The sequence below is a fragment of the Eptesicus fuscus genome, chromosome 19 (genome assembly GCF_027574615.1).
Source record: "Eptesicus fuscus isolate TK198812 chromosome 19, DD_ASM_mEF_20220401, whole genome shotgun sequence".
Lineage (NCBI taxonomy): Eukaryota > Metazoa > Chordata > Mammalia > Chiroptera > Vespertilionidae > Eptesicus > Eptesicus fuscus.
In genome coordinates, this window is record NC_072491.1 from 36,158,408 (window position 1) to 36,186,273 (window position 27,866).

Genomic DNA, 27,866 nt, shown 5'->3' on the forward strand with positions numbered 1-27,866 from the left:
TCAGGGCCAATCTGTGGGGTGACTGGCGGGGTGATCAGGAGCCCCCACTGGCACCCGCCTTGGACAGCCTGGGGCCTGTCAGCTGGGGGCAGCTCCTGCATTGAACGTCTTCCCCCTGGTGGTCAGTGCGCATCATAACAACAAGTCATTCTACCAGTCATTCTCTTGTTCAGTCGATTTGTATATTAGGCTTTATTATATAGGATAATAAAGAGCTAATATGCAAATGGTCATCATGCCCTCACACCATCACGCCATAAAGGCTCAGACACTCAACACTGGGGATAGAGGAATGGGAACCAGCCAGGCTGCAGCCAGGGAGAGAGTCAAGCCACCCGCCCCACAGTCCCAGGCGCCAGAAGCTGCGCCTGCGCCTGCGACCCAGGAGAAAGACAAGCCACCCGCCCCATGGTCCCGGGTGCCTGCGGCTGTGGCCTGAGCAAAGCCACCTGCTCACGGTCCCCTGCGGCTGCGGCCGGCCTGGGCAAAGCCAGCCTGGGTTCTGGGTTCTGTGGCCAGCCAGAGGGAGGAAAGCCCGTGTCCTAGGTGCGGGGCGAGGCAGAGGTGGTTAGGGGCAATCAGGCCAGCAGGGGAGCAGTTAGGGGTGATCAGGCACGCAGGCAGAGGTGGTTAGAGGCAATCAGGCAGGCAGAGTTGGTTATGGGCGATCAGGCTAGCAGGCAGAGGGGTTAGGCGCGATCAGGCAGGCAGGCAGGCAGGCGAGCGCTTAGTAGCCAGCGGTCCAGGATTGCGAGAGGCAGTAGGACATCCCCCGAGGGGTCCCAGATTGGAGAGGATGCAGGCTAGATTGAGGGACCCACCCCCTCCTTCACGAATTTTGTGCACCAGGCCTCTAGAATAGGATAATTCCCTTTCAATACTGTTTTAGCTGTCTCACAAATTTGATATATTGTATATTCATTTTTGTTCAGTTCAATTTTTTTTTTTTCAGTATAATCTTTGACCCATGGATTACTTAAAAGTGTATTGTTTACTTTCCAGGTGCTTGGAGATTTTGGTTCTGTTAGTGATTTCTAGATTAATTCAATTGTGGCCAGAAAGCACATACCATATGACTTCACATAAATTTGTTGAGGTTTGTATTATGGCCTAAGATATGTTCTATTTGGTATATGTCCCATGGGCACTTCAAAATAATATGTATACTGATGTGGTTGGGTGAAGCTTTCTAAAAATGTCAATTAGGTTTTGTAGGCTGATGATGCAGAGTTCTTCCATATCCTTGCTTATTTCTGTTTAGTTGTTCTATCACAATTGATAGAGAAGTACTGAAATCTTCAACTACAATTGTGAATTTGTCTATTTCTTCTTTTAGTTCTACCAGTCTTTGCTTCACATATTTTGCAGCTCTATTGTTTGGTGCATACACCTTTAGAATACTATCTCTTGTTGGTAGATTGACCAGTTGTCATTTTATAATGTCATTTCTGACTCTAAATTTCTTTGCTCTAAAGTCTATTTTATCTGATATTAATATAGCCACTCCTGATTTATTTTGATTAATGTTTGCATAATAGGTGTTTGTCCATCTCTTTACTTTCAAACTTTCTATATCATTATATTTGAAGTGAATTTCTTATAGAGAGTATATAGTTGGGTCATTTTTAATATACTCTTGCCAATCTGTCTTATAGCTGATATATTTAAACCATTCAAATACTGTGGTTTAAGCTTACCATTTAAATTTTTAGTTTTCTTTTTGTTCTCTCAGTATTCCATTTCTGTTTTCTTTTCCTGTCATCTGATCAATTACTTAAACAATTTTTAGAATTCCATTTAGATTTATCCGTATTATTTTTAATGTATCTTTTTTGCATAGTGTTTTAGTGGTTGTTCTAAGTATTATATTGTATATCGATAGCTTATACCTCTACTGATACTATGGATGGCAGGAAGATGGTCCTATTACGACTGTGCAGTGATGGAAGGTCTCTGGTACCATTCCAGCAGAAGGGTTTCCTTGTTACAGCTCAGAGAGGGTGGAAAGTCTTTTCTGGTGAGGTGAAGTGGAACCATGGTTTTTCTGTGGTATTTGGCTGGAGTAAAGCAGTTATTATCTAAAAGTTTTATGCCTTCCTAAGCTGCCTTTTTCCTGGACATTAGGCTAGAGAAAGCAGGCTTGAGCTGGGGCTTTTTTTTTTTTTTTTTTGTCTCCATTTGTTGGTGTTCCCAGGTTACCAGTTTATCAAGCTCTAATTCTGGGATACCTGAGACAAAAAGAAAACCCAGGGCATTGACCATTTTGGTGTTCCTTGGGTCCTGAGGATCCTAGCTTGTCTGCCTTCTTCTTTCCTTCTTTCAGAATCTCCTTATAATTTTTGTATATTTACTGTCCAGGGTTATACTTAGCAGAAGAAATAGGGAAAAATATGTCTACATCATCATCCCAGAAGAAGTGGTTGTTCCTTAGCTATTTGGTGAGAATAATTTAAAAAAATTGAAAGACTATTAGCACAGATGATTTGAAAAGACAAAGCACTAGCTATCCATTATCTTGTCAGGTAAATATATTTATTATTAGGTAAATATATTAATTATGAGATCAATACATACTAGTTATCATAAAATTTTAATTAAACCAATATTTATTCTGATTCTTATCAGAAAATTGGATTTCTCTTTAAGGCAAAGAGGAGTTTTCTTGTAATGTTGAATGGTTTATTTTAATAATTCAAAACATTATAATCTTGATAACATAAATGTTGTTACATGAAAGTATATTTGTGTTAACATATTGTTAATAAATGTTTATATTTGTGGGAAGTTATAGGTAAAGCAATTCTCAGATAAATTCTGCAACAACTACAAGCATTTACTAGCAGATAGCACAAAAGCAACCTGTTTTCTTAGCTAGATGAAGTCCCAGGCTCTGTATTCTTAAGTGCTCTGACCACACCTTGCACAAAAAATATATAATCAAGAAAAACATAAATTATACAGGCAAAATTCAGTTAACCTCTCACTCAGCCTCAAGGTACCAGAATCTTCAAAATTGTGGGAATCCAAGATCATATCATATTGAAGCCTCAGGCACCAACCCCACATATGAAGGGAAATGTACTTCCTAGCCTCTTATACTTTTTCATAAAGAGTTGGAAAGTGCCTCTAAAATATATGGAACAATCCATATATTTTAAATGCTGGTAATTTCAGCAACGAAAAAAAAAACTACTTCTAAAAGTCATTGTACAAAAGAGCAAGCCATTAATTTCAGCAATAAGAACCCATTTATAACATTAACAAAATGTCTAGTCCTATTTTGATCACAGCTAAAGATGGCTGGAAGGGTTGAAGGGCTGTCTGTTTAGTTAAATATCAACACCCTGCCTAGAAACATGCATGGAGCCTAGGTTAACTGATTGCCCAAATTTGAGTAGACTCTAAGTAATTCAGGCACACCCACTTACATGTCTATACTGAATTATTTAAAACAAGAGTTATTGGTCACATAATGCACACATTTTTTAAAATAACTTACTCTACCTATTTTAAGAAATAGCATAGTCACATGTTATTGTGGATGACCTCCTACACATTAAAAATTGTGAAGCATGTTACTATTATATTTTTATGCTATTGCAAAAACTTAGTAGCTGTTTCTGTCCCTTTTCTCATTCTTCATGAAAACATCCACTAATTTCACTCTTCACATCATAGACAATGTCTATTCAATTGCCGAGAGTAAATAACAGCAGGAAGAACAGGAAGAAGGCAAAAGTATGGACAAAGCATTTTAAAGTTTTTCCAGAAATGGAGCAGCTGGTAACCTCCTTGTGTTATAGAGACACCTCTTTTAAGATTCGGAAAGTCTCTATGAACTTCTGAAAGTCATTGCTTTTCTGAAGTTTGTATTAGGGTGGAGGAACGGCATTCTTTAGAAAGGTTGTTTTCAGATTCTTTTTTAAAAACTTCTTTTCTGGTAGGACAGAGGGGTTGTTAAAGCCCACCCACCTGCCTATCACTACCCAGTCCCCTCCCCAGAAGGATGGCTCTCAAAATGTGGACCCCATTCCAGACTTAATGAGTCAGAATGTCTAGAATTAAGGTCCAAAATCAGCATATATAGCAACCTCCCCCGTTACTTTGGAAATCAACACCTTTGCGCCTTGTGGAACACAATTTAAAATCACTGTATTACAAAGTTAGTTTAATAGTTAACACAACAAAGAGAAAATCAGATCTCTATGTGGAATATTAAGTGGAAACAACAACAAAAGCTTCAATCACAGAGAATAGGAAGATAAATGATCCAATAAAAAAATGGGCAACAGACCTAAATAGAATCTTTTCAAAAGAAGACAGAAGGAAGGCCAAGAGACACATGAAAACATGCTCAACATCACTAATTATCCGAGAGATGCAAATCAAAACAACAATGCGGTACCATCTCACACCTGTCAGAATGGCTATCATCAACAAATCAACAAACGACAAGTGTTGGCAAGGATGCGGAGAAAAAGGAACCCTCGTGCACTGCTGGTGGGAATGCAGACTGGTGCAGCCACTGTGGAGAACAGTATGGAGTTTCCTCAAAAAACTGAAAATGGAACTCCCATTTGACCCAGTAATCCCACTCCTGGGAATATATCTGAAGAAACTAGAAACACCAATCAGAAAGGATATATGCACCCCTATGTTCATAGCAGCACAATTCACCATAGCTAAGATTTGGAAACAGCCTAGGTGCCCATCAGCAGATGACTGGATCAGAAAACTGTGGTACATCTACACAATGGAATACTATGCTGCCATAAAAAAGAAGGAATTCTCATCATTTGCAGCAACCTGGATGGAATTGGAGAACATTATGTTAAGTGAAATAAGCCAGTCAATGAAAGAAAAATACCACATGATCTCACTCATTTATGGGTAATAAAGAACATTATAAACTTGAACAAAAAGACAGATACAGAGACAGTAAAGCATCAAACAGACTGTCAAATTACAGGGGGAAAGTTAGGGAGAGGTTGGGGAGATAAGAGATCAATCAAAGGACTTGTATGCATGCATATAAGCATAACCAACGGATGCAAAACTCTGGGGGGTGAGGGCATATATGGGAGTGGGGTGGGGGGTGGCAATGGTAAGATATGTACACATATAATACCTTAATAAAAAAAATTGAAAAAAAATCACAGAGAATAATTAAAGGGCAGCCAGCACAGGCTGTCCTGGGGTCCTAGGCACACCCAAGACCAAACCCAGGCCAAGTGACTTCCCGTCACTTTTGTTTCACTGAGCTCTGAGGGGAATGGTAATAGAGGAAAAAGTAGGAGATTTTTACTTTCAAACTTATTTCTTTAGAAATAAACTTTTTTAAAATAGCAATTTATTGAAATATTTTAGGTCTTATTGAAACATCTTTCTGTGCAAAAGTGACATTTAATGAAAAATATACTGGTCAAAGAATGTCATTAATAAAAGGCATTCTTTCTCAAGTTGCACCAATGATTTAACTAATCAGCACCATTAGCTAACATCAATCATCAAGGGGACATGTGTAGCATTCCAATCAGAAGAAAGGAGTTTGGAGGAAGTGTGCTGTATAAAGTCAAATATATAGAGAATAAACAAATACCTATGCTGTCAAAACACAGAACAAAGCAAAACAGTGTGGCTGACAGGCCCTCATAAGCCAAACCATTGCAAACAGGCAATGTTAATGTTAAAATTGCTTTTACATGAACTGTTCGTGTTTCCAATATTTTTCACCTTCTCATACTACTTTTCATATATGTAGGAATTTCATAAGTTTGCATGGAAAAACATAACAATATTTGACTATACTTTTAATATCCTAAAAACAAACCAGAATGCCCAAGAAAGGAATAAATACATTTAAATATATATAATTCCAAAGACTATATGGTGGCATAGAAGAGTTCTTTATACAATTTTCAATTTTTTAATTTAATTTTTTTAAGGAGAGATATAAAACTATACTTCAATATAATGTGTTTAATCCCAATTTTGTAAACATCTGAGTACATATGTTTATTATTTGAGACATGTTGAAAAAAAAAGACTGGAGAAATGATACCTAAAATGTTAACAGTTAACTCTGGTATTGAGCATATCATTTTCTGCTTTACACATTTAAAAAATATATTTGTTATTGTTGATAATATTACGAATATCTCCCATTTTCCCCCCTTTACCTCCTTCCTCCCAGCCCTTACTCGGCCCCCCAGGTTACACATTTTTTGTTTCAAAAAATAATAAATGCGCATTTGTTTTATAATTAGAAAAAAAAAGTTGTATTTTTTAAGTGACCAAGTTTCCATTCTCTTGATATAACTCTAGGATCTCTTTATTTGAAAATATCCTTCAACCACAAAGACATTAACCTCATATTTAAACAAAGATCATCAAAGCTTTAAAAGATGTCTACAGTTCTAGACATCTCTAGATGCCATGTATTGGCACATTTATTTTATACATAAAGAAGATATAGGGTAATAAGAAATTTCCCCAGAACCTGGTGTGCCTGCCATTTTGCCAGTCACATTTTGTTGTACTAAATTTAGGCTTTATAAGGGATATTTCAAATAATAACAACTGAGATGTCACCTGTTAGGCATAACTTGAGGATATAAACCATACATGCATCCTGTTCCTAATTAAGGAGGAAAATTGTTGTATGTCATTGGAGACAACATAACAAACAGCTGCTTCTGTGATGGCAATTTTTGCACCAATCAAAATGTTTCTTAGGAATACTTATAAGGATAAGTCAAAGATATATATATATTGTTACCCAGGGGGCTGAGGACAGTCACCAATGATACATGTACAAGACAAAAAACAATGCTACATAAAATTTTTACTTTCAAGTTATTCCAGTGGCATATATATAGCAAAAAAGAGGGCTTGGGATTCAGTAGGAAAATTGGAAAGGGAATTCAAGCTCCAGAGTTGCTATATAGAAGACATTTTGGGATAGAAATCTTATTGGTATAAAGAGAGGCATCTTGTCTTAAAACTATAGTCAAACAGTCCTGGGTTCAAGTCCTAATTATCCCACTTAATACCTTTATAACCACTGATGATGAATCACACAACTTTCTTGATCCTCATTTCTTCATTTGTGAAAGGAGAATTAAAGTATATAAATGGATAGATAGCATGACTATGAGAATTACATGAATAAATATATGCAAAGTATTTGGGTTCCCCAGTAAATAAATTCATTCATCTTTAGCCCATATGTGAGGAAGAAATTAAGGCATTTGGTTGGCGGCATGGATTAGGTTCCATGAAATCAAGTGGGGAAAGAGTTATTACCCAATATAACACAGGGTTCTAACAACAAAAAGAGCAAAAGTCAAGCCTGAATCCTTTAACACATTTTTTTCCCAACTATTAGTCACAACCCATTAGTGGGATGTATATCTATTTAGTGTGTTATGATTAGCATTTTTTAAGTGAAATGGAATGGACTACATTTGCGTTCAAATGAGGTAGAGGTAAATTTCATGAAACTCTTATTTTGGTTTCATATGTACGTATATGTTATGTAGGTACTGAATTGTGATGTAAAATGTATTTCTCATTGTGGGTCAAGGTAAAATTTTTGAAAACTACTTCTTTAGAGTAAACCAGGTTTCAAAGTCCCAGCCCAAAGGCCCAGTGATTCAGATTTTGAGGGAAGTGGGATAGAACTCATTTGGAACAGTATGAGAGCAGGAACCCCAGTAATTGCTAGAATAGGTTTGCGGTGTCCACACTCCATACATCTATCAATAGTATGTAGTGAGCTGGGCTCACTTATCACAGGCACAGCAGACCCTAGATACCAGAGAGATTTAGTTCCCAGGATGCTGGGGGTTAGCAGCTTCCTTCATATTCCCTAGGGAAACCATTGGTCCCCTCTACTGGGCACCTCCTGCTCTGTGGTACTCCTCTCCTAGGACCTATTTTCCTATCTCCCTCCTGTCATACACACCTCTTGAGGCTGAACCCTGTTGTCATTCTTCCCTATATCACCTCATTCAAAATTCTGTGGACTCAACTGTACCTCGTTATAGTCCATTGTCAGTTCCCACACTCCTCCTTCCCCTCACCTCACATCTCATCATCTCGTCCAAAATGGAATTGATTTCCCATGGCTCCACTCATAGAATCAGAACAGATGAAAGACCATTCCAACATGAAAACCTTTCAATATTTACCATGTCTCTAAATTTGATTAGCTTACCTTGTGTCTTCAATCACCAGAACAGACCACAGAGATGAAGCATCACCAGAAACCTTCTTCCTGGGTTTCAGGTCCCAAAATATTGCCACCAGGAGCAGACAGATATCCCTCTGTTTGTAGTAGCTCCCAGATTATATTTCCCCACAAGGATCCCGGGTATGATTGTCAGGGGCCTTTGTTGAGGTATCCATAGTCTGCATCTACCACTGTTCTGTGGGAAATTAGCTTGATGCCCATTGTAGGTAACCAGAATGTCAAAAGTACTACCAGGAGGTCATAGAATGGTTTGATAAAGATCCATTTATAACACATAGAAAGAAGGGAAGTGATATCATGATGTTAACACACTTAAAAGGGTGCAGACAGAGTGAAAAGACCTCACTGCTTAAATCCTGGGCTAGCAGTATACATTTATGTCCTCTCTCTCTCTCTCTCTCTCTCTCTCTCTCTCTCTCTCTCTCACACACACACACACACACACACACACACACACACACACACACACCTTTCCTACTGATGACATGGTTACAAAAACCAGAAATGAGATTTGCACAAGGGGGTCCCATAAGTGGAAGGTACCCAGAGCCCATCACACATTTGTTTCATTGGAGAGATGTAGGGACAAGTATCTCTGGCCACAGCTATAAATCACATCTTAGCTAATAAATAGCCATGAGTTTATTTGTGTTTCTTGGACAGGGGGCACATGTGGTCAGAATGACTATGAATTAGGGTGTCATAAATATTATGTGCTCATTTAGTAAACAGAATACCTTGTGCCTTTTTAATATTTAGTATATCTTACATCCCATATATTTTTAGTTTATAATGAATATTTGGCACTCAGAACCTCATGAATATTTGATATATTTTGGTCTTTTTATTTCTTCCCATCTCTATTTGACACAAACATGCTTTATTTACTAACTGCTTATCTAGGCCTTAAAATGTTTCACCTATGTTTTACAAATTTATTTATCTCCTATAACAGAATTGAATATTTCAAAAGCAAGGAATAATAACTACATTACTGCAATTGCCAATTTAGTAATCTTATAAAATAAATAAATTTAAGCCAGCATAACTATTGATATGGGGAATCAGCCTGGCTTCCAGAGCAGACTGCCAGGGTTTAAACTACTATGAGCTGTGTGATTTTAGTCAAGTCACTTATCCTCCCTTCCTTCAGTTTCCTCAATTGTAAACAGGATGATAATGGTATCTTTTGCATATGATTATTGTGAAGATTAAATAAAATAATGTAAATAAAGTACTTAGAACAGTGCTCGGCACATAGTAAATGCTATATAAGCAATACTACCATAATTTGCCATAGACCCTCATACAAGAGCACAAGAACATCTCTTTTTTCATCTAAGCCATCATCTAAATTTAATGCCATATCTGAGGTCTGGAATCTACTTCCATCCCCTCCAGGAAAATTAGAATGGTGCTTGCCTTATCTCAGATTATGTTGACAAGGCAAAATAAATGTAAATATGACATGACTGTAATATAATGGGGCCAGTCCAATGAGAGGGCAAAGCTTAAATATTACAATCTCTAGTTCACTCCCCAATCCTCTCTCATGTGAACTGCAACAATTTACCATCATTTTACCTTTCTTTTAACTCACAATTCCTATTCTCTATAGAACTTATTTTACAGAGCTATCTGCCTGTGGTTTTCTCTCCTTCTCCTGCCCTGTGCAATTCAAAGCACTCTAGCTAGCTTCTGCATAAATGCGTTCTGCCCCTCCTTCCATTCTCCACACTTAGCCAAGAATGAATCACCTGGTGTCTTAAACCAGGGTTCACACATCTAAGCCCCATTTGTCAAAACCATCTGCATAGCCAGCCATTTCCATCTAAGATCTTCCTCTATCATTCAAGTCCCATCCAAATGCACAAATGATGAGTAATGATAATGGCCACCATTTGCCAAATATCTGCTATGTGCCAGGGAATGTACTCAGGGCTTTCCACTCTTGATCTCTAAGCTGGTACCACAGGCATTATTGTTAACACCCACAAGCTTTCCTGTGAGGTGTCTCTCATATACCCAGAGACAGGAAATATCAAAATGCATTCAGAGTTCAACTTAAAATCATTACTATAATAGATCAGAAATATGCTGCCACCTCAAATACCCAGAGGGCAAATAGTTGCATTATTGACCCAAACCAGCTATAATGTATAAATTTATCTAAAGAAAGAATGTGCCATAAGAACTGTAGAATACAGAAGTCAGCCACTAGTTGGTTGACCCAGGAATCATGCTCAGCTGCTAATCCCTTAGCCACTATATAAGATGAAATACCAAACAGTTGTCATTTTCCTAGCCTTCTCTGCAGGTGGAGTGGTGGGGATGGGTGTGTAAGGAGGCCATGTAACATAATTTTAGTAGTGAGAAATAAGTAAAAGTCTGCCGGAGGGTTCTACAGTAGTTTTTGTTTTCATAATAAAAGGTACAGGTAAGAATGACATCACCTCTCGCCCCCATCTCTTACTGCCTTGTGTGAGAGATATAACGACTATAGCCAAAAGGGACATGGCATTTAGATTCAGATAGATCTGAGTTAAAACCTCAATTTTTCCACTCACTGGAGGTGTGGTATTATGCTAACTCCTTAACATACTTCATCTATAAAATGATTTTAAAATATCTGTAGATGTTCCAATGGGAAGGGAATGATTCATCACCATGGTCAAATGCTTGAGTTCTCAGTTGATATGTTGTCTCCAAGTGACAGCTCCATGAAATTGCCAAATTTTAATCAGAAGGCTCTGTCCACTGTTGCTACTCTCTGGATGTTTCTTCATCTCTTGCTGATTTCCTTAGCCCTGCCCATATCTCTGGGAAAATGTTCATTCATTAAACTCTTCAATAGACCTTTACAGTGTGCCAACAATTTCCTGCTAAAGTCTCAACAGATGTAACTAGTGATCAAATATGTTTGTCTGTGGTGAATTCACTCTGACAGAGTAACAAATTCAATCAGGCCTCAGAGATCCAAGCCTTCTTCCTTGTGTGTCTGCTGTTGAGTCCCAAGTTACAAAGGAAGTACCCTGGTCTTCCTGCTGAAACTATCATCCGTCTGTCTCACCTACACACAAACATAGCCAGCCAGCCATCTCACCCAACCAAAGAAAATAGCATCCAGCAGGGTCAATAGCTGAATTAAACATTCAGAGGAATAATGAAAAAGCAGGAAGGACAAATACACTTTAAATTCCATCCAGTTTCATGTTATATCCCTAAAGCCTGCTACATTACAGTCAGTGAGCTCAATAAATGAATGACAGAAAAGATTTCCTATGTCCACATCCCCACCCCATCCCAGCCCAGAAGGAAAAGCAGAAGTGAAGGGGGAAAGTCTCTTTCATAACTATTACCAATAATTATTAGGTAATCTCAATAGTATGAAATTACTTTTCTGTTACATGTCATGTGCATTAATTTTGCTCAGGTTATCAAAATCTTGAATTTTCTGATTTCCATTTGGTAACACTTCCCTTATTTTATCCTGGATTCCTTCAGAATTCCGACACACTGAGATATTGAGAAACAATTTTCCAAAAGCATGATGACCAACTTTACCGGTTAGCATGAAAATTAACACAGCAGAGTCCCAGTTCCTGCCAGAATCATGTCCTCTGTTTTCATACTCTGGTGGCATTGGGCTCCCAAACAAGCTTTCCCTTCTGAGCTCCCCTTGCTAAGTGGCTTCTTTAGCTGCCTAGGTAAACTGGGCTGTGGGTCTCGGCACCCTACTGCCATTTAAACCATTCTATTCTTACCCCTGATATCTTGCTGCTGTCAGGACAGCCACTTGCTATTATCAGCAATTAACCAGCAATCAGAAGCAGCAGCCTGAGTTAACATGTTAGAAACCACTTAGCAAACTCAGAGGGGAAACCCTCTGATAATTTTTTTTAAAAGATTGACCTCGCCCTAGCCGGCGTGGCTCAGTGGATAGAGCGTCAGCCTGCGGACTGAAGGGTCCCAGGTTCGATTCCGGCCAAGGGCACATGCCTGGGTTGCGGGCTCGGTCCCCAGTAGGGGGCATGCAGGAGGCAGCTGATCGATGATTCTCATCATTGATGTTTCTATCTCTCTCTCTCCTTCTCCCTTCCTCTCTGAAATCAATAAAAAAATATGAAGAAAAAAAAAAAGATTGACCTCTTTTCATACTCCCACTGCAGAGAAAAACATCACACCTAAATCCCCAGAACTCTAAAGAGGCTACCTGTGTACATGAGATGTTGTAAACTCACAGGAGCCACACTTTCTTTGGGGCCTACCTGTCTTTCTGGAGCCCCCTCCTTAAAACATGGTTTGGGATGTTCAAGTGCAGCCAGATGGCAAATAATCTAGCTTCATGCTGTCCTTAATGATGAAGGCTCAAAAGTCACTCACCTTGAGCTCCTTCCATTAGCAAAGTGGCACCAAGGGACTTCACAAGGGCAATGTTTAGAGGTGGCTCGTGGAAAATGAATCTTAACAACTTCATTGTTCAATCCAAGACACAAACTGGCTGCGCCAATCAGCCAATGACAAAATGTCAAAATCTGCAGGAAGATAAGTTATAGATCAGTGTGGAACTGCTGATCATCTCTTGGAGATAACCAGTTGGCAATCTGTCTACATATTATTAAACAAAATTTATTAAACCTGTCCTATGTTTCTGACACATTGCAGGCACTGATATTCAGAGTGGAGGAACTTACAACCTAGAAAGGGAGAGGGAGAGGGATCTAAGTAGACAGTTACAATACAGTGTGATAAATGTTGTAATAGCAGAAGGCACTAGGTGCTGGGGAAGTTTAGAAAAAGATATCAAGAAAGGCTTCCTGAGAAGTTGGTGCTCAAACTGAGCCTTAAAGAACAACTAGGTCTGGCTAATATGGCTCAGTGGTTGAGTATCGACCTCTGAACCCAGGAGGTCACGGTTCGATTCTTGGGCTGCCCGGGTTGTGGGCTTCATCCCCATGGTGGGGCATGCAGGAGGCAGCCTATCAATGATTCTCTTTCATCACTGATGTTTCTCTCTCTCCTCCCTTCCTCTCTGAAATAAAATAAAATAAAATATAATATAATATAATATAATATATATATATTAGAGGCCCGTTGCACGAAGATTCGTGCAATAGACTTTCCTTCACCTGGCTGCCAGCATCAGTTTTCCTCCGGCACGGGGGACCCAGGCCTTGGCTCTGGCCACCCTCCAATCAGAGCGGTGGGAGGCCCCCACCTCCTGCCGGCCCGATTGGTCCCCTCTCAATCGGTCCCCCCTCAGCGGCAGCAGATCGGGCAGCGGGAGACACAGGTGGCGGGACTTGCATGATGAGGGGCAGGGCAGCGCGTGGGGGCCGCCATCTTTGCTGGGTTAATTTGCATAGTGCCCTGATTGGCTGTGGGCATAGCGAAGGTACGGTCAATTAGCATATTACTCTTTTATTAGGTAGGAGATACACACACACACACACACACACACACACACACACATATATATATATATATATATATATATATATATAATTTTTTTTAAAGAACAAATAGGAGTTAACAGGGCAAAGACATCAAATGGTACATCATGTGCAGATGCTCTGAGACAACAAGAGAACCTGGGCATTTGGGAAGCGGTATTTTAGTTTAGGTGAGGGGATAGGATGGGCACAAAGTGGCAAGAAATGAGGCTAAAGAAGGAAAGAATTCTAAGGTTCTTTAAATGACTATCTCTACTTTCTTTTTTTAAAAGAACCATGAACAAATAGAGAGAGAGAAACATAGGTATAAAGAAAAAATGGCAATAAATAAGTACCTATCAATAAAAACCTTAAATGTAAATGGATTAAATACTCCAATCAAAAAACATAGGGTAGCTGAATGGATAAGAAAACATGACCCAAATATATGCTGTCTACAAGAGACACACCTCAAAACAAAATATTCAAACAGTCTGAAAGTGAAGGGATGGAAAAAAATATTCCATGGAAATGAAAATAAAAGCTGGGGTAGCAATACATGTATCTGACAAAATAGACTTTTTAAAAAAAGGCCATAACAAGAGACAAAGAAGGTCAATACATAATGCTAAAGGAATTGATCCAACAAGAGGATATAACCATTGTAAACATATATGCATCCAATATAGGAGTATTATAAACATATATGCATCCAATATATAAAAAAAATCTTGATGGACTTCAAGAGAGAGATCAACAGCAATACAGTTACAGTAGGGTATTTTAACATCCCACTGTCATCAACAGGTAGATCTTCCAGACAAAAAAATCAACAAGGATACAGCAACCTTAAATAATACACTAGATCAAATAGATTTAATTAATATTTACAGAACATTTTGTCCCAAAGCAGCAGAATTTTCAAGTGCACATGGAACATTCTCAAAGACAGATGACATTTTAGGACACAAAATAAGTCTTAACAAATTCAAAAAGATTAAAATCATAACAAGCATCTTTTCAGATTGCAATGGCATAAAACTAGAAATCAAGTACAATTTTTAAAAAAAAACTCAAAAACATTCAAACACATAGAGGCTAAATAGCACGTTATTAAACAATGAATGAGTTATCAATGAGATCAAAGAAATAAAAAAATTACATGGAAATGAACACACAACAACCCAAAATCTATGGGACATAGCAAAAGCAGTTCTGAGAGGAAAGGTCATAGCATTACAGACCTACTGCAAGAAGCAAAAAAAATCTCAAATAAACAATCTAACCTACTTCTAAAAGAACTAGAAAAAAACAACAATAAACAAAGCCAAGAGTAGGTAGAAAAAAAGAAAATACTGAAGATCAGTGCAGAAATAGAGACTAACAAAACAATACAAAAGATCAATGAAATCAAGACCTGGTCCTTTGAAAAGATAAACAACACTGATGAACATTTAACCAGACTCATCAAGAAAATCAGAGCGAGGACCCAAATAAATAAAATCAGAAATAAAAGATGAGAAGTAACAAAATGAGATCACAGAAATTCAAAGGATTGTAAAAAATACTATGAACAACTATATGCCAACAAATTGGACAACTTGGGTGAAATAAATAAATTCCTAGGAATATACAATCTTCTAAAACTGAATCAGGAAGAATCAGAAAACCTGAATAGACAGATTACAAGTAATGAAATTGAAGCAGTAATAAAAAAAAAAATTCCCAGCAAATAAAAATCCTGCATTGGATGGTTTCACAGGTGAATTTTACCAAACATTCAAAGATAAACTAACACCTATCCTTCTCAAATTATTACAAAAAATTCAAGAAGAGGGAAGATTTCCAACCTCTTTTGACGAGACCTGTACTATCCTAATTCCAAAACCAGATAAAGACACTACAAAGAAAGAAAATTATATTCCTGATGAACATAGACACTAAAATCCTCAACAAAATATTAGCAAACCAGATTTAGCAATACATTAAAAAGATCATGCACCACGATCAATTGGGATTTATTCTAGGGATGTAAGGTTGGTACAATATTCGCAAATCAATAAATGTGATACACCACACAAACAAAATGAAGGATAAAAATCACATGATCATATCAATAGATGCAGAAAAAGCATTTGATAAAATCTAGCACCCTTATGATAAAAACTCAGCAAAGTGGGAATAGAGGGATCATACCTCAACAAAACAGAAGCCATATATTTTTTTAAAAAACCAACAGCTAACAACGTATTCAATGGGCAAAAACTAAAAGTGTTTCCCTTAAAATCAGGAATAAGACAGTGATGTCAACTTTCACCACTCTTATTCAACATAGTATTGGAAGTCCTAGCCACAGCAATCAAACAAGAAGGAGAAATAAAAGGCATCCAAACTGGAAAGGAGGAAGTAAAATTGCCATTATTTGCAGATACCATGATATTGTACATAGAGAACCTTAAAGACTCCACCTAAAAACTAATAGATCTAATAAATGAATTTGGCAAAGTAGCAGCATACAAAATTAATATTTGGACATGAATGGCTTTTTTATACACCAATAATCAACTATCATAAAGAGAAACTAAGAAAACAATTCCATATACTATTGCAACAAAAAAAATAAAATAAGGTGTCTAAAAATAAATTTAACCAAGGAGGTAAAAGACCTATACTTGGAAAACTATAGGACATTGAAGAAAGAAATTGAGGAAGATACAAATAAATGAAAGCATATACTGTGTTCATGGATTGGAAGAATTAACATAATTAAAATGTCCATACTACCCAAAGCAATCTATAGTATTCAATGCAATTCCTATTAAAATACCAATGGCATATTTCACAGATCAAGAACAAATACTCCAAAAATTGGTATGGAACCAAAAACAAACAAACAAAAAACGCTGAATAGCCACAGCAATATTGAGAAAGAAGAACACAGTTGGAGGTATCACAATGTCATTTATCAAACTATACTACAGGGCCATTTTAATCAAAATAGCCTGATACTGGCACAAGAACAGGCATATAGATCAATGGAACTGAACAGATGGCTCAAAAATAAACCCACACCTATATGGTCAATTAATATTTGACAAAGGAGTCAAGAACATACAATGGGGTAAAGACAGTCTCTTCAATGAGTGTTAGGAAAATTGGACTGATAAATGCAAAAAAAAAATGAAACTAGACCACCAATTTACACTATATATAAGAATAAACTAAAAATGGATAAAAAGCTTAAATGTAACTCATAAAACCATAAAAATCCTTGAAGAAAGCATAGGCAGTAAAATATCAGACATCTCTTATAGCAATATTTTTGCCAGTATATCTCCTAAGACAAAGGGGACCAAGGGAAAAATAAACAAACGGGACTATATCAAGTTAAAAAGCTTCTGCACTGCAAAAGAAAGCATTAACCAAATAAAAACGGATCCCGCTGTATGGGAGAATAGATTCACCAATGATACATCTAATAAGGGTTTAAATTCCAAAATATATAAAGAACGTATACAACTCAACACCAAGAAGATAAACAATTCAATTAAAAAATGGGCAAAGAAAAATAAATAAATAAATAAATAAATAAATAAATGAATGAATGAATAAATAAATAAATAATGGGCAAAGGACCTGAAAAGACACTTCTCCAAAGAGGACATACAGATGGCCAAAAGGCATATGAAAATGTTCAACATCACTAATCATCAGAGAGATGAAATTAACACTCTAATAAGATATCACATCTGCCAGAATGGCCACCATCAATAAATCAACAAACAACAAGTGCTGGTGAGGATGTGGAGAAAAGGAAAACCTGGTGTACTGTTGGTGGGAATGCAAAATGGTACAGCCACTGTGGAAAACAGTATGGAGTTTCCTAAAACAATTAAAAATGGAACTCCCTTTTGAGTCGGCAATCCCACTTCTAGGAATATATCCTAAGAACCCCGAAACACCAATTTGAAAGAATATATGCACCGCTATTTTCATAGCAAAGTTACCTACAATAGCCAAGATCTGGAAACAAGCCAGGGGGGTGGATATAAAAGTCATGGTACATTTACGCAATGGAATACTGCATGGCTATAAAAAAGAAAGAACTCTTACTCTTTTGTGACAGCGCGTATGAAATAAGCCAGTCACAGAAAGACAAATACCATGTGATTTCATTTATATGTGGAATCTAATGAACAAAATGAACTGATGAATAGAGACAGAGGCATGGATATGTGGAATAGACTGACAGCTGTCAGTGGGGAGGGGAACTGGATGAAAGAAGGTGAAGAAATTAGCCAAAGAATATATATGCATAACCCATAGACACAGACAACAGTGTGATGATTGCCAGAGGGAAAGGGGACAGGGTGGGGGGGGGGGGATTGGGGAAGGTGGGTTAGGGGAGGGAAAAGGGAATATCTGCAATAGCGTATACAGTAAAATAACGTTTAAAAAAAAACTTTAAAAAAAGATCCATGAAAGAATGAAATTTTTAGAAATAGAAACAAACCTGAATATCAACTAGTCTCCCCACCCCTATTTTATACACAAGTAAACTAGGGCCCAGGGAAGTCAAATTAAGAGAAGATGCAACATGTTGAAATTATGGGATGATAGTAGTTCAACAAACTCCTTTAGTATCACATATCCATAACAGGGGAATGTGAACAAGTCAAAAGACCAATGTAGCAAGCATGCCTCAATCAACTAATTGCCTGACTATGTGATCTTCAGTAAGTCCTTTTATGGCTCTGGTTTCCACTTTCAGGTAGCATGAAGAGACTGGATCGCTAATGTTTTTTCCAGTTCTAACACTCATTCTTTCTGGAATCTGATACTACATAGTGTTTTCTGCCATTTTGGAAAAAGTAATTTCTCTTACACAGACTTTAGTTATAATTTTCTGAAGGTTTTTGGCATGGCTTTAACTCAAATTTCTAATCATAATCCATTTCCCATTAAATCAACTGGTCACAAATAATGTATCACCCTTATTGAAACTGTCTACAATTAAACCAAAAAACAAGGTACCTCTATAATCTCTTGAAATCCCTCTGATCCCAAAGGAGTCATTATCTCACTTCTAACTGAAATTGTTCCATTATATGTAACCAAAGACCAAAAAGGATAGCTCTCTTTCATTTTTAGTTTAAATTTGGACTCTAAAAATCTACAGAGATGTTCCATATAAAATATACATAAATTGCACCTTTTGCCTTTCTCATCATTTATTGTTAAAGATATTTGCAGGAGAGCTCCTATTATTTAGGAATCCTCCAATCCTGCTGGTAATTTTCATTATGAGGTCAGGAGCACAGTCCAAGATACCCTTCAACGTACTGTGAGTGGAACAACGTGGCTTTCACCACAAGGATTAAAGATGCAGGTGGAACTACTCATCCAGAGTAAAAGAACCATGTTTCATGCAAACTACTTGCAAAATAAGAGAAATAGAAAACAGAAAACAAAATTGGCTATTTTTTAAAATGACATTTATTTTTAAAATAGGATTACTAGTATGTGCTTCAGGACACTGTGCTCTAGTGTGGGATCTGAATATTAAAAAAAAAAAATTCAGCCCCGCCCTAGACAATTTGGCTCAGTGGATAGAGTGTCAGCCCATGGACTGAAGGGTCCTGGGTTCAATTCCTGTCAAGGGCACATACCTCAGTTTCAGGCATGATCCCTGGTCCTGGTGGGGGTGCGTGCAGGAGGCAACCAACCAATGTGTCTCTCTCCCATTGATGTTGCTCTCTCTCTCTGTCCCTCCCCGTCCCTTCCACTCTAAGAATCAATGAAAAAAATATTCTTAGGCGAGAATTAACAAAAAAATTAACAAATTAATAAATAAACTCAGCCCTTGTCCTCAAGAAGCTTACAATTTTATAGGGAGAGGGGGAAGAGAAGGAAGAGGAAAAAAGTGAGGGGAGAAGGTGAACTATACATACAGTTAATAAAAAAGAATAGGCAAGTCACAGATTAAGAAAAAATCATCACAAAACATATATATGGAATATTACTGCACATCTACTAGATGAGCAAAAAATTTTTAAATTTGACAATAAATGTTTCAAGAATGTGGTTCATTTGGCCTGTGGGACAACTTCAAGTGTACCAACGTTTGTATCATAGGGGTGCTGGAAGGATAAGAGAGAGATTAAGAAATTAAAAACCTATTTGAAAACTTTCCTAACCTGGTAAAGGAAATAGACATATAAATCGAGGAAGCACAGAGAATCCAAATAAGATGAACCCAAAGAGGCATACACCAAGACACATCATAATTAAAACGAAAAAGGTTAAAGATAAAGAGAGAATCTTAAAAGAAGCAAGAGAAAAGCAGTTAGTTACCTACAAGAGAACTCCCTTAGATTATCAGCTGATTTCTCAACAGAAACTCTGCAGGCCGGAAAGGATCAACAAGAAATATTCAAAGTGATGAGAAGCAAGGGCCTACAACCAAGATTCCTCTACCCAGAAAAGCTATCATTTAGAATTGAAGGATAGATAAAGAGCTTCCCAGACAAGTAAAAACTAAAGGAGTTCATCACCACCCTTTAATAGTATGAAATGTTAAAGGGTCTTCTAGAAGAAAAAGGAAAAAAAGAAGGAAGAGGAGGAAGAGGAGGAGGAGGAGAAGAAGAGGAAGAACAGGAGTAGAAGGAGAAGAGGGGGAGGGGGAGGAGAATTATGATGAAGGGGGGAGGCAGAGGAAGAAGAAAAGATAAAAAATGTTCAGCAGAAGGCACATACAGGCTTATTTGTAATACATCATGTGTATTAGCCCCAAACTGTAAGCAACCTAAATATCCATCCTCGGAGGAGAAAAAATGGTGACGGAATAGAGTCGTGTTTGGAGGCTGGTCCTGGGGCGGAGAGTAGGAGCAGCAGAGGCTCACAAGGGAGTGTATGTGGGCAAGCCAAGGGACAGCTAAACTCCAGGAGAAGGCGGGGGAGTGCTGGGCAGTGTTCCACTGACCGGGCAGCACCCACAGGGGCTGGGTCCCCTCCCGGAGCTGCGGACTCACCGGGCGCCTCGCCATCTTACAAGGAAAGGAGGATTTTATTGGAAACCTGACTTTCCACGACAACTGCAAACACTGAACGGCTGCGATCACCAGACCACCGGTCCCCTATCAGCGCAAACATTCGGATTCAAAGGAACTCTTCACTGCACCACGGAAAGGTCAGATTTCACCTGAAATAAGGTGCGGATTCTAATCCCCGTGGTGGGTGAGGGAAGCGCTGGGTGAGGGAAGCGCGGCAGCCGCAGGACCAGCAGGAACCGGGAGGTCTGTGCCTGGAAAAATCAGCGGCAGTTGGAACTGCCGTGATCCGTGAATGTGGAGGGGGGTCCTCTGAGCTGCTAACAGAAGTGACCTCTTGAAAGCAACTCATTTTAATCTGACGAGGAGGGTCAGACTAAGAATTTTCAAAGGAGTGCAGGATCCTTGGTCTGGCGCACAGACCCACTGTCCGCACACTTGGGCTCTTTCTGACTCTGATTGCTAAGCCCAATACATAGGAAAATCCAGGTGGAAAGGCCCTGAAAGACTGCAGGGGGAAGTTGTTTTTTCGGAAACTGGGGAGCAGAGCTGGGTGTGACCATCGGAGAGGCAGCTCTGAGGCGCACACCTCCACAAGCTCGGAGGCACACACCTCCACAAACAGGTAGTGAGTGCCATAGAGGGAAAAAAAAAAAAAAAAGCTAGAGAGGCCCGGAAGTCAATTCAGAAACACTGCCACCCAGGGGCTGAAACGCTAATTGTCTCTGGTGTAATCAAAAATAAATACGAGAAATTAAGACACGGCCGGCTTAAAAAGCAGGACTGGCTTACAACACTGAGGAGCCGTGGAATGAAGCTGAACTGAAATACCGCCCAGACTGGGAAACAGGCGTACCAAACAGAATAATAGAGGAAGTGAATGACAGCCGCTACTGCACATTTTAGTCTTCCTATTATTTAATTTTCAATTCTTTTTTCAATTTTTTTAATTTTTTATTCTCATTTTTTTTATTTTCATTTTTTGCATCTTTTACTTAAGAAACTAAATTTTTTTTCTTTTTCTTCACTCGATTTTCACCTTTTTAATTATTACATTTTTGTTTTCAAACAGCATTATTGTTACTATTATTTTACTTTTTTTTTAAATGTCATTTGATTTTCTCTTTATTTTATTTTGGGATTAGTGTCCTACATTCTATTTGCATCTTTCCCTTACAATCGTTTTACCCTATCTCAACACTAACATTATGCCATCACTCTCCTCCTAACCTTTCCCCTTTTGGTCTCCTGTTTATCTTAACCCTTTCTGGCTTTAGATTTTCCCTACTTTTTCAGTTTACTCTCTGCTAAAAGTTCACCCTACTTATATATCTAATTCCTAACCCACTGCTCCAAATCCATACAAACCTCTCTCTACGCTACCTTAAAAAAATTATTTTTCTCTCTGGCCTTTTGTTGTTGTTTGCTTGAATGTTGATTAGATTGAATTTTTATGCTTTTTTATGAGATTGTTTTGATTATTCTTTTTGTTGGTTTGGTTGGTTCTTTTGTTTGCTTTGTTTTTGTTTGTTTTTTACTTTTGTTTTCCCTTGCCTCACTTGATATTAGCTGGTGTTGCAGTTTGTATTAATCTCCAGGCTCGTGTTGCTGGAATTTGCTGAGAATAGTGGTTGTTCTAGTGGAGTTTACTCCCCATATATATAGTTTGTTCCCCTTTTCTCTCTTAGTATCGTTCTTGTCTCTCTTACTTTTTTTCTTTTCTTTTTTTTTCTTTTCTTTCTGCTCTTTTCCCAAGTTCAGATTCACACTCTTTTTTTGTTGTTGTTGTTCTTTCTTTTTACTCTCCCTCTTCCACTCCTATTCCCTAATTTGTCTTTCTCTGGTGGTTACCTTTATTGGAGGTTATTAATATCATGAATACAATTCTATTCAGTGCCTTGTCTGTTGTGCCTGGTTGTGTTGTATTTTGTACCTTTAAATCAACGCCAGAGAGAGAGATCTATATAACCAGACATCCAGAGAAGAGAGACCATGGGGAGACAAAGAAATAGCCCCCACAGAAAAGAAAAGCAGGCATCACCAGAAAAGGAAGTAAATGATTTAGAGGCAAACAACCTATCAGAGATAGAATTCAGAGAAATGGTCATAAGGTGGCTGAAAAGGATGGAAGACAAATTCGACAATATGAGTAAGAACCAAGAAGAAATGAAGAAGAACCAAGAAGAAATGAAAAATGACATCGCTGCTGTAAAGAACTCAATAGAAAGCATCAAGAGTAGACTAGAAGAAGCAGAGGACCGCATAAGTGAGCTAGAAGACAAGATGGAAAAAAATACCCAATTACAACAGCTTCTAGAAACAAAAATTAGAAAGACTGAAGAGAGCCTAAGGGAACTTCGGGACAACACAAAACAAAACAACATCAGGATAATAGGGGTACCAGAAGGAAAGGAAACTGAGCAAGGAATAGAAAACCTGTTTGAAGAAATAATAACAGAAAACTTCCCTGATATAGGGAAGAAAAAACCCACACAAATCCAAGAAGCTCACAGAGTTCCAAGCAAAATGAACCCCAAAAGACCGATACCAAGGCACATTATAATTAAGTTGGCAAACACCAATAACAAAGTAAGAATCTTAAAAGCGGCCAGAGAGAGACAGACAGTTACATACAAAGGAACCCACATCAGACTAGCAACGGATTTCTCAACAGAAACTCATCAGGCCAGAAGGTAATGGAAAGAAATATACAAAGTCATGCAAAGGAAGGGTCTAAATCCAAGAATACTGTACCCAGCAAGGCTATCAATCAAAATTGAAGGTGAAATCAGGAGCTTCACAGACAAAAAAGGACTAAGGGAGTTTATCACCACCAAACCAGCAATGAAAGAAATGCTAAAGGGTCTGCTATAAAAAAAAAAAAAGAAAAAGAAAAGAAAAGAAAGAAATAGGAAGCAAAGAAGGAACACAGGGGTATAGAATAAAAATGGCGTCAAATAAGTACCTATCAATAATAACTTTAAATGTAAATGGATTGAATGCCCCAATCAAAAGACACAGGGTAACAGATTGGATAAGAAAACAAAACCCATATATCTGCTGTCTACAGGAAACCCACCTCAAAAAAAAGGACGCATACAGATTGAGAGTAAAGAACTGGAAAAAGGTTTTCCAGGCGAATAGAAATGAAAAAAAAGCTGGGGTAGCAATACTTATATCTGACAAATTAGATCTCAAAGTGAAGGACATAACAAGAGATAATGAAGGCCACTTCATAATACTAAAGGGAGAAATCCAACAAGAAGAAATAACTCTGGTAAACATATATGCACCCAATACAGGAGCACCAAGATACATTAAAAAACTCCTGGAAGATATCAAAGGAGAGATTGACAGCAATACAATGATAGTAGGAGACTTCAATACCCCACTATCACCATTGGACAAATCCTCTAAACAAAAAATCAGCAAAGAAACATCAATCCTAAATGACTCACTAGAACAGATGGAATTAATCGACATCTTCAGAACATTTCACCCCAAAGCAACAGAATATACATTCTTCTCAAGTGCACATGGGTCATTTTCAAAGATAGACCATATGTTAGGACATAGGCAAAGTCTCTCCAAATTCAAGAAGATAGAAATCATATCAAGTATCTTCTCAGATCACAGTGGCATAAAACTGAAAATCAACTACAATAAAAACAACCCAAAGAAATCAAACACTTGGAGACTAAACAGCATGCTATTAAACCATGACTGGGTTACCAAAGACATCAAGGAAGAAATAAAAAACATCATGGCAACAAACGACAATGAAAACACAACAATACAAAATCTATGGGACACAGCGAAAGCAGTCCTGAGAGGGAAGTTCATAGCTCTACAAGCCTACTGCAAAAAACAAGAAACAATGGTAATAAATTACCTAACCCAACAACTCAAAGAGTTAGAGAGAGAGCAACAAGATAAGCCCAGTGTAAGCAGAAGGAAAGAAATAATAAAGATCAGAGCTGAGATAAACAACATAGAGACCAAAGAAACAATACAAAAGATCAACAAAACCAAGAGCTGGTTCTTTGAAAGGATAAACAAGATTGATGAACCTCTAGCCAGGCTCACCAAGAAGCAAAGAGAGAGGACCCAAATAAACAAAATCAGAAATGAAAGAGGTGAAATAACAACAGACCCTGACGAAATACAAAGGATTGTTACAAAATACTACGAACAACTCTATTTCAACAAACTGGACAACCTGGAGGATATCGACATATTCCTAGAAAATACAACCTTCCAAAACTCAATCAGGAAGAATCCAAACAGCTCAACATGCAAGTAACTATGAAAGAAATTGAAGCAGTCATCAAAAAGCTTCAGGCAAACAAAAGCCCGGGGCCAGATGGCTTCACAGGAGAGTTTTACCAAACATTCAAGGAAGAACTAAAAGCTATCCGCCTTAGACTATTCCAAAAAATTCAAGAGCAAGGAACACTTCCAGGCTCCATCCATGAAGCCACCATCACCCTAATTCCAAAACCAGATAAAGACAACACAATGAAAGAGAATTATAGGCCAATATCCCTCATGAACATAGATGCCAAAATCCTCAACAAAATTCTAGCAAATCAGATCCATCAGTACATCAGAAAGATCATACACCATGACCAAGTAGGATTTATCCCAGGAATGCAAGGATGGTACAATATCCGCAAATCAATAAACGTGATACATCACATAAACAAATTGAGAGATAAAAATCACATAGTCATATCAATAGATGCAGAAAAAGCATTTGACAAAATCCAACACCCTTTCTTGATAAAAACTCTCAACAAGGTGGGAATAGAAGGATCATACCTCAACATAATAAAAGCTATATATGATAAACCCACAGCAAACATCATACTCAATGGGCAAAAACTAAAAGCATTTCCCCTAAGAACAGGAACAAGACAGGGATGCCCACTCTCACCACTCCTGTTTGACATAGTACTGGAAGTATTAGCTATCGCAATTAGGCAAGAAGAAGAAATAAGAGGCATCCAAATTGGAAAAGAAGAAGTGAAGCTGTCCTTATTTGCAGATGACATGATACTGTACATAAAAAACCCAAAAGATTCCATAAAAAAACTAATAGACTTAATAAATGAATTCGGCAATGTAGCAGGATACAAAATTAACGCCAAGAAATCTATGGCATTTCTATACACCAATAATGAACTTACAGAAAGAGAGACTAAAAAGGCAATCCCATTTACCATCGCACCAAAAAATTAAGATACCTAGGAATAAACTTAACTAAGGAGGTAAAAGACCTATACACAGAAAACTACAGGACACTGAAAAAAGAGATAGAGGAAGACATAAACAGATGGAAGAACATACCATGTTCATGGATTGGTAGAATCAACATCATTAAAATGTCCATACTACCCAAAGCAATCTACAGATTCAATGCACTCCCCATCAAAATACCAACAGCATATTTCACAGACCTAGAAAGAACTCTCCAAAAATTCATCTGGAATAAAAAAAGACCCCAAATAGCCACAGCAATCCTGAGAAAGAAGAACAAAGTAGGTGGGATCTCAATACCAGATTTCAAGCTGTATTACAAAGCCACTGTTCTTAAAACTGCCTGGTACTGGCACAAGAACAGACATATTGATCAATGGAACAAAATAGAGAACCCAGATATCGACCCAAACCACTATGCTCAATTAATATTTGACAAAGGAGGCATGAACATACAATGGAGTCAAGACAGTCTCTTCAATAAATGGTGTTGGGAAAATTGGACAGATACATGCAAAAGAATGAAACTAGATCACCAACTTACACCATACACAAAAATAAACTCAAAATGAATACAGGACTTAAACATAAGACGGGAAACCATAAAAATACTAGAGGAATCCACAGGCAACAAAATCTCAGACATATGCCAAAAGAACTTCTTCACTGACACTGCCCCTAGGGCAATGGGAGCTAAAGAGAAAATTAACAAATGGGACTACATCAAAATAAAAAGCTTTTTTACAGCAAAAGAAGCCATCAACAAAACAACAAGAAAGCCCACTGCATGGGAGAACATATTTGCAAATGCTATCACTGATAAAGGTTTAATCTCCAACATCTACAGGCAGCTTATATAACTTAATAAAAGGAAGATAAATGATCCAATAAAAAAATTGGCAACAGACCTAAACAGAATATTTTCAAAAGAAGATAGAAGGAAGGCCAAGAGACACATGAAAACATGTTCAAAGTCACTTATTATCCGAGAGATGCAAATCAAAACAACAATGAGGTACCATCTCACACCTGTCAGAATGGCTATCATCAACAAATCAACAAACGACATGTGTTGGCGAGGATGCGGAGAAAAAGGAACCCTCATGCACTTCTGGTGGGAATGCAGACTGGTGCAGCCACTGTGGAGAACAGTATGGAGTTTCCTCAAAAAACTGAAAATGGAACTCCCATTTGACCCAGTAATCCCACTCCTGGGAATATATCCAAAGAAACTAGAAACACCAATCAGAAAGGATATATGCACCACTATGTTCATAGCAGCACAATTTACAATAGCTAAGATTTGGAAACAGCCTAGGTGCCCATCAGCAGATGACTGGATCAGAAAACTGTGGTACATCTACACAATGGAATACTATGCTGCCATAAAAAAGAAGGAATTCTCATCATTTGCAGCAACCTGGATGGAATTGGAGAACATTATGTTAAGTGAAATAAGCCAGTCAATGAAAGAAAAATACCACATGATCTCACTCATATATTGATAGTAAAGAACATTATAAAGTGATGAACAAAAAGATAGATACAGAGTCAGTAAAGCATCAAACAGACTTTCAAATTACAGGGGGAAAGTTAGGGAGAGGTGGGGGAGATATGAAATCAAACGAAGGACTTGTATGCATGCATATAAGCATAAACAATGGACGCAAAACTCTGGGGGGTGAGGGCATGTATGGGTGTGGGGTGGGGGGGGTAATGGTAAGATATGTACACATATAATAAAAAAAATAAATAAATAAATATCCATCCTCAAAAGAATAGATAAATATATTTTAGAATCCTATATAATAAAGAGCTAATATGCTAATTAGACTGAACAGCAGAACATATGGACTGACCTTCCAGACGAAG

General features: G+C 37.9%; 1 protein-coding gene across 7 annotated transcripts in view; it reads right to left on the minus strand.

Annotated features, from left to right (window-relative positions):
* The window catches only part of CRH (corticotropin releasing hormone), a 339,387-nt gene that overhangs the window by 237,066 nt on the left and 74,455 nt on the right, over positions 1-27,866 (minus strand). For all 7 annotated transcript variants that reach the window (XR_008554543.1, XR_008554542.1, XR_008554541.1 and 4 more), the window contains one exon: positions 12,638-12,789. The gene's annotated coding sequence lies outside the window, so the exon portion shown is untranslated. The remainder of the gene's footprint in view (positions 1-12,637; positions 12,790-27,866) is intronic.